Raw genomic sequence first — 9,174 nt, 5'->3', positions numbered from 1 at the left:
TTCGAAGGTGAATGGTTCTAATTAATTCTGCTCCAGGCTCGCACCGACCACAGTGCTAATGTAAAATGTCCTCAGTGGTAGACGGATGATGGGTTAGAAATTCCACCTTGCTGTCGGGCTCACCGTGAGATTTTCGTGGTTTTTCTCTCAGTTAACTCAAATACGGGTTAGTTCCATTTCATTTTATATTTTATAACCGTCGTTGAAGAGTCGACTCAATTTTATGGGCTTACGACTACTAATGTTCAACTCCGTAGCCTTGTAATTTTGAACCCAATCCAGAAGACAATGGAACTCCTGGATCGAGTATTGGGAGAAATTTGATTTCGTTTAGGACTTTTTGATGGAGCTAACCCGCATTTGCGTTACATGGAGAAGAAGACCACGAGAACCTCGCACGGTTAGCCTGACGGCAAGGGGACTCTAAGCCATGATCCGTCTAACACTGAGGATATTTCACGTCAGCACTGTGATCAGTGCAAGCCGGATGCGGAATTCGTATCGACTGGGATTCGAACCCGGTTCGACTTATTGGAAGGCGAACTCTCTACCCCCTGAGCCATCGCAGCTCGGGTTACTTCCATTAAAAAAAATCTAGTACTTCCCTTGTCTTCTGGATTGAGTTTAAAGCTAGAAGGCTACGGAGTTGAACATTTGATCGGCAGTTCAACGCTGTAAATAAAGCAATCTTTTTACAAGAATCATTCATTCAAATTAAATATCCGTGTTGTGAAAATTAAAAAGATAAGTAATTAGTTCCTTACATAATTAGTTTCAGGCAATTAGTTTAAATGGTCATTTCAAGGTCCGCGATAAAGAATTTCTTCTGAAATTTCCTTCCTGAAGTGGATAACAAAATCTAATTATATTTACTCATACCTCAAACCGGAAAAGACAATAAACATTCCAAAGACGGAAACTAAATCGATTATCTTTTCATTTAATTTCCGCAAGAAAAGAAGAGAATAATATGCTACCAATTACACATTTTTATTTTGTTTTTAAAACCAGGTTTCATTATTATTATTATTTCTGTCAATAACATGAATGGTAACCGGAATTTAATTTCATAGTGTACCCTGCCATAGACCAGGGGTACAAAAAAATTTTTTTTGGTTGATCCTAAAAGATTCACTTTCATTTGTCGGAACCCTAAGACTTAATAAATAAATTTCATTAGCAATTGTGAATATATTAATTAACAAAAGACCATAAATTATTTTGAAAATGTTTGTGAATGAATGAAAAATGAATTTTTTTAAATCACATCGTTTGGTTTTATGTCAGACAGTTGAATTCACAGGTCTGTAGCGGCTACTAGTTCTTAATTAAAGCATAAATTGACATAAACCAGTTTTTATACGCACATAAATTGAAAAATGAACGAGCTGCAATATGGATTCCATTAAAATAAAACTGAAAAAGAAGGAAAATAAACGTTGAGAATGGTTATCAGAGAAACATACTATTTCATACTTGTTGAATTTAATTCGATGCGGAAAATTAACGGAAACGTTAAAAAAATAATAAATTTTTAATTGGGTATAAATTTAATAACTGGTTCGGAATATCATAACCTTCGAAGCCCCAGCGACCCTTCCACGGAACCTTAGGGTTCCACAGAACATAATTTGGGAACTGTTGCAATATGCATTAAACCCTTGATACCTATCTCAAGTTCTGAAACTCATTTCCCCGCAATCTCTGTGCCGCTTTCGATTCAATTTGGCTGATGTCGATCACATGGATAAACAGTCGCCATTTTGGTGAATAGTTGGAATGGTGAAGGTGAAGTGTCATTACTAAGGCCCGGATTTTGATGACATTTGCATTTTTTTGCATTTTTTGCATTTTTGGACATTCTTTGTCCTTTAGAGCATTTTTTGAGATTTATAGGGCATTTTCTTTAAAATTTTAAAGCATTTTTTAAATTTTTTGTTAAATTTTTCTAATTTTTATTATTTTTTATTATTACACTGGCTTTCAAACAATGAAGAAAATTTCTAGGATATTAACAGGTATTGGTGCGTCTTTTTCAAGTACGCACCAATAACATCAGTAGACGTTGAAAGAAGCTTCTCCTGATATAAAAATTTGCTTTCAGACAAGAGACGCTCGTTTACATTTCAAAATATTAAAAAAAAAATTTAATAATCCACTGTAATTCTGATATTTAGTAATATTATGAGATGGAAGTTGTTATATTCATTTAAGTTTCTATACAAAATGAAAATGTTTTGGAGTCAATATATTTTCCTTTTTTTTGTTATTTTTGGATATAAAACATATTTGTCAAACTTTAATGAACGTAGAACAAGTATTGAATTGCTTTATATTTTTTGAAACGACTCATAGTAATTTTAAAGAGTAAAACATTGTTTTAGTTCAATATTTTTACTTCTATTTAAGTCATGTCATAAGGCATTTTTAGAGCAATTTTCGCATTTTAAGGGCATTTTTTGCAGTTCATAAGGGCATTTTTTGCACTTTTTAAGGGCATTAATTGAGATTTTTTAGGTCATCAAAATCCGGGCTCTAGTCATTACTCTCTATGTTATTTCTATTTTCGCTTTTTTTCTACTTTAATTATTGTTTCATACCTTTAAATTAATAGTGTCCGCATTTGTGTGCTCTAATAATTCAAAATTAGGCCTAAAATTATATCATTTACCTGTTGTAACACTCACATTAAAAAGCACATTTACGATAGCAATAAATCTTCGCACTACATAACTCTGTAAGCACTCTTAAAAGTGCTTATTTTGATTTTGCATTGCACAAAAGGACTCATTTTCATATAAAGAGAAGATGTTGATGCATAAGTTTACGGATCGAATTTTATTCACTAAATACAGTCATCAGTGATGTTTACTATATTTTTTCTTATGATAAAATCGTATTTTTTAATTTGAAAAAAAGTGCCCTACTTATATCCTTTTTGTAATTCATTTAAAAGGAGTTAATTTTAATTAAGTATTGGTTTGTTTATGAACTTGATAATTTTTCCTTTATTTACTTTATTGATCATTTTTGAAGAGGTAATGTTTGTTTTTTAAATTAATTGTTTCGTTATATTTTAAATTGTTCATTATTTTATTCGCTTTTGTGGAATTTTGCCTTTAAAGTTTTAAGAAATATCTCAATTACTTTACTGAGAATTAATTTCATTTGATTTGTCTTATTCTACAAAAGAAATAATTGTGTCTATTTCAATTAACTAACAATTACGGCAAGTATTTTCCTCTTTAAAGATATGTTATTAACAAAATTATTAATGAAATATAAAATTTTATTGGCATTGTTTTTTTGTTTTATTTGAATTTATAATTATTAGAGAATCAAGTTGAATACAATTTAAAAAATATATAATACATTATAAATTTAAAGTAATATATTTTTTAAAGAAATATCAAGAATTATTTGTTGAAATAAAATATTTACCATGCATTATTATAAATACTCAACTAATATATTTCAATTATATTGAGCCTATATGAATTAAATAGCTTTAACTCTTATTTTTGTAATACTAATCGATTATGATAAGATAAATTAATTGAAGTTAAGATTATAGTGTTTTGAAGAAATAAAAACTTCTTCCGACAATAATTATTATGTTTAAATCAGTTTATTCCTTTAATATTTATAACATTTATATTCTAATTGACCCACATATTTTTATTTAATTTAGTATTTTAAAAATCAAATTTTCAATTTTCGTTTTAATTTCAAATTTTGTTATTTGCCTCTAAAATTTAAATTAAGATTTCATTTTGAATTTAACAAATTGTGCTTAAAGTTTTAGCAATTGTTCATTTTAAAATACCAAATAGCAGTTGATATTGATTAAGAAGAAAAGATTTGAGCTTCTGGGGGAAAAAAAGAACTTTTTCTTTGAGCACTCTTATAATATTCCAGAATGATTTGGATCACAAATCATATCACCCCTTAAATCTCATCAAAGAGAAAAAAAAACTTAATGTGAAAGATTTTAAATAGTAAAAAAAAAAAAAAAAAAAAAAAAAAAAAAAAAAAAATTGTAGCCGATTATAAAAGACGAAATAAGAAAGTGTTAACTTATAAGGTATTATTTTATCTAAATAGAATAAAAAGAAAGTCTATAATTTCATCGGAAGAAAAAGAACTGAAAGAATAGATAGTAAATATTTAAGTTATCCTTAAGAATATAAAAATATTAATCAATAAAAACTGATGTTTACGAATAGAAACTCCATATTCCTACGTTGTAAATTCAGGAAGAGAGTTGCGGTTTTCACCAAAATGGCATCGTGTTGCTACTTAAGCTACTCGCTCTATGGAAGTATTTGTTTTCATATTGACATAAGAATAACGAAGAATTATTTTTAATTTTCTTCATTATTATTACACGTATTTATGCCATTGTCCACCTGAATTTTTTGTTCTTTTTATAATCATATGAAATTTATTATAACTAATAAGCCTATAAATCATCGTTTTTTGTATGCTTTCTTTATTTCTTTACCAATTTAAATGTACAAGTAACTGCGCGCTTTTAAATATATACAAATGTAAAAGCATAAATAAATGCCATTACGTTTCTTATTTGCTTGTATAAATATTCTTTTTAAAACTGCAAGTTAATAGCGTACAAACAGATAGATGGTAAAGTTGATTTTCATTGATTATCATTTATCATCTTACTGATAAAATGTTTAATGATTTATAAACTTAACCATTTTAGTTGTTGAACTTGTGATTTTAATTAACCGAAAATGAAAACAATTGCTTTTGTCCTTCATACTTTTGAATCTGACAGATTAAGTATTTAACTACGTATATAATTACTTTACTTGCTGTTTTGTCAATTGATGTTACCTGATACGAAGTGCGTTATGTTTTTGTTTGATGTCTATTCGCGATCGGAACGCTCGAGTACGCCGTCTAGCGGGAGCCTGTAAATATCGGACATTAATTTATCACGTTTTCATTTAGTTCCATCAAAGTCATTGACTGAATCAGACGCCATTTTTTAGCAGCAAATAAGAAACAAAATTTCCCTAAGGAAAAGGCCGAAGAACTTGAAAAAAATCTCCAGAATATTAGTAAATCTTTCAGGAACAGAACACGCCAAACATTTGAAGAAACATTCCTCAATAATTTTTAATTTCTATTATCAAACTTGCAACTGATGACTTCCGATTTCGGATACTGTTACAGATGTGTGTATTAAGGTAAAATGCATTTCTTCTGTCTTCAATTCATTACGAGTTAAAGTGAAGTCAACATTGCTTTCGTCATTCCAGTGAATAAATATGAATTCAGAACATACAGAATTGTAATAGTTATAGCATATTCTTCTTCGTTATAGAATAATATATATTTCTGTATCCATATAATTCGGAAAACAACAATAAAAAATTATCCAAGTTACTTGAAATAGTGCCATTTGTGCTGATTCTTAATTAATTTAAATCGTTTTCTTGGTAAGTTTTTTTTAATTTTGAAAGAATAAGTTCAACTAGAATTCAGCTATTCTGTTTTTAGCTACATAATCAAATTCATATCAATTATAAAATTTTGCTGTGTAGTATGTTATCTAAAAGTAATGAAGGTATAAACTATGTATCTATTATTTGAGAATAAAGTTTTCAAACAAGGAACTTATCATTTTGGAATTCTCCGGGAATCATAAATCAGGTAAGTGCAATGATTTTTACAATAAAAAATTTGCTTGTAAATATTTTTTTTTCATTTGATGATGGTTCTCTACAGAATGGTTTTTTACGTCTGATTAAGAACTATAAGAATAATAAAAAAAGAAACAATATGAAAGTTTTTATTTCAATGTTAATAATTCTTAAAATCGTTTTTTTTATCCTAAGAATTCTTTATTTTCCGTTTTTTAGTTTATAATTTTTTGATAAAAATTGTTCTCAAAATACTTTTGAAAAATTAAATGGTATAACATTATGTGTTTATGCATACTTCTTGTATATTCCAATGTTTGAAATAATATGATTCAGAAAAGTATGAAATAAAAATTCGGTACTTACGACGTATTAACGCCACCGCCGCTACAGATTTGGCGGTTTTTAAGTGCCGCCAATCTACACTTAAAATTTTTGCGACAGTTCATAAAATAAAACACTTTATTTAAAATCAAAATAGTTAATTGGATTTCGGTGGAAAATGAGCCGATATAGAGTTTAGCATAGATTCAAAACAATCATATCGCCATATGAACTCTGATGAATAAGATTCCAAATGAAATAACATTTCCAAAACGTACGTTTGCCAAGATAAAGTTTTATGTTGTGGGAATTGGTACATTTTCGTTTTTTCGGTAAAATATTTCCCTCCTGAAAAAATAAAATTGCATCTTGTTTTGTTTTTGGCAAATCCCAAAGACGAATATTCGTAGCACTAAAAATGGCGACAAAAAAGAATTGTTTTTTTTTTTGTTTTTGTTTCGTCAGCATTCTTTATTTTACGTTTCTTAGTTTCTAAATAATGATTTTTATTGAAACTTGAAATTTTTTGATAAAAATTGTTGTCAAAAAACGTTGTTTACAAAATTAAATTTCATAAAATTATGAGGCTTATGTATACTTTTTGTTCATTTTAATTTTTGAACTAATATGATTCTTAAAACTATAGAATGTAAAGTTTAAATGGGCCTTTCGTGTTATATCATTACATTTAGTAATACTATTTCTCGGGCATTAGGTTTTAACTCTTATAAGAATATACATATTTTTTTCTGTTAATGTACAAATATTTTTCCGATGTGTTTTGGATATTCCTTCTCTAATAAAAAGAGATACCATTTTGTTTTCGGTTGTACAAGAAAGAAGATCAAGCATTTGTCTTTTTTAAATTTAATAAGCCACATTAAAGAAGGAACGTTGCAATGCTACACGCTACATTAACGACGTCTCCAGAGTAACTGAATGACGGTTCATATGGAAATCGCAGGTAAGCGTCTCATACAACAACGCCCCCTATAGTTCGTTGCGATCGCGAATATTCTATCATATTGCATTTACATAAAAAAAAACATTTAGATTGAAAACAAATTTTGTCAACAAGTTTCACTTCACATAAATAAAACATATTTGGCTATAAAAAGTGTCAAACTTTCCCTTTTTAAGAAGCAAAAATTAAAAAAAAATAGAAAAGCATTTACAGCCAGACATTATCTAAAAAAAATTCTTTAAAATAACATTGTTTATAAAATTGTCAATGCAGGTATACTTATCAATTTAAACTGGTTAACTAATTTATTTGTAATATAGATAATGCATTTAAATAAAACTTCATATTTTTTAAATATAGTTTGCTTGAAGAAATATATACTTGCAAGAGAAAGTCCTATAATTGGGTATCAGAAATCGGTAATTATACTCATAACTTTATTTTATCATTCCAAATATACTAAAACTAAATTTAATAATCACATGATCTTTTTTTGTGTGTGTTGTTTTATCTACCAATGTTATTTTATCGTTTGCTATAATCGCTATTTTAACTTAAAGAAAAATGCAAACGATTATCCAACTCAAAATTTTTTAATTGTTTTCACAAAATTTTAAAGAATGTTTTAAGCACATTTTTGTAACTTAGTAGCTGAATTCATCCATTCATATATATTTTAAAGTTGAAATAAATTTTGTTTGGTTATGTAAAGTGCTAAAAAATTCGTTTGTGAAAAATTGGAAAAAAGTCTTCAGTATATGGTGGAAACCTGTGATTGCAATTTTCAATCTTCTAGATCTTCCAATAATTATTCTATATATTTCTCAGGTAAGAAAATTTTTCATGTAGCATATAATGCATTTTATGCAAAATATTCTTTGATGTTATATTTACTTAAATATTTGTAGATCTCTTAATTATTTCTATAGTTTAATTATACAATTGAATAAAAAATTTTATTTCTTTAGAATAATTTGAGTTTATATATAAATGAACTCAGAAAGTAAGTTTTTAGTGTTTAAATATTATATTTGTCATGATAATGCCTACGGGAGAAACAGATTTCGAATGTCATATTTCCTAAAAATTATTTTAATATGATTAAAATAAGAATTTTCTGAGGTTTTAACATTTAAAAAACAAAGAGCTTTTTTTGTTGTAAGTGTGAATTCCTTAAAAAATTTTTAACAATTCATTTTAAAGCATTTTTTACTCTCTGAGAATTTATTTTTTCTATTCAAATTTATAATATTATTGTCTCGCATATATATTTTGAAAGATAGAAGGAAATTTAAAACAATTTAGTAATTTGTTAGAAATTCCACCCTTGTAAATTTATTTCTTATTGGATACTACGTTAATTTCTAGTGTCGATCCTTATAGAAACTTTTTAATATGGCTACTTAAATATTTTTGGAAAAATACCTAATAAAATGTTTGAAAGACATTATTTCATTTGTTTGCTAAATATTTGAAATTTTTAATAAAATTTCATGCTTTCGTTACACAATATATAACTTCTTACCTAAAAGTGTAACTAAATTCTGATAAACATTTATTACTTGTGGACAAAAATTGTTTTAAAAATTATTTGTCACAGTTTAATAAATCACAAAATTTACAAGAAAACCTCGACATTTATCCGAAATTTATGTATTCTCATTTCATTTCTTATCTTGTTGTGTTTTTATGTTATATATTTTATAACTGTGACAAAAAGTTTTCAATTTGCTCAAGTTCTCAATGCGTGTTAAGAGATGAAAACTTTGAATTGCTTTCCTGGCCAAGATATGGGAACCACATTTTCCAAATTGCGGTTAACCCTTATATTTTTAGGAAGAGATCCAAATCCGATTACGTGGAGGAAAAAAGTACGTTTTATTCAGAAAAAGTACGTTTTTGTGAGTGATTTCGTAACTTTAAATATCATCTATACTAATTAATTAGCACATTTGCAGTAATTCCTATGAACTAATAAGATCGAGTCTTAGAAAGTGAAGATCTAATAATTAGATCAAAATTTATTCAGATTAGTTTGTTTTACCCACAACCAGTACATCAGTATACATAATACTTAAAGGCTAAAGAAAAATTAGAAAAGGACTAAACTAAACTATGCAGCTAAACTATATATCGAATTGAAAAGATTTGCAGTAATATTTATCAATCCAAAAAGTAGACATATTTTTCCAAAATTTGATTAAAAACAACGGACAT

The sequence above is a fragment of the Parasteatoda tepidariorum genome, chromosome 10 (genome assembly GCF_982258835.1).
Source record: "Parasteatoda tepidariorum strain Cologne lab strain chromosome 10, Ptep-v5.0, whole genome shotgun sequence".
Taxonomy (NCBI): domain Eukaryota; kingdom Metazoa; phylum Arthropoda; class Arachnida; order Araneae; family Theridiidae; genus Parasteatoda; species Parasteatoda tepidariorum.
This window is presented reverse-complemented; position numbering follows the sequence as displayed.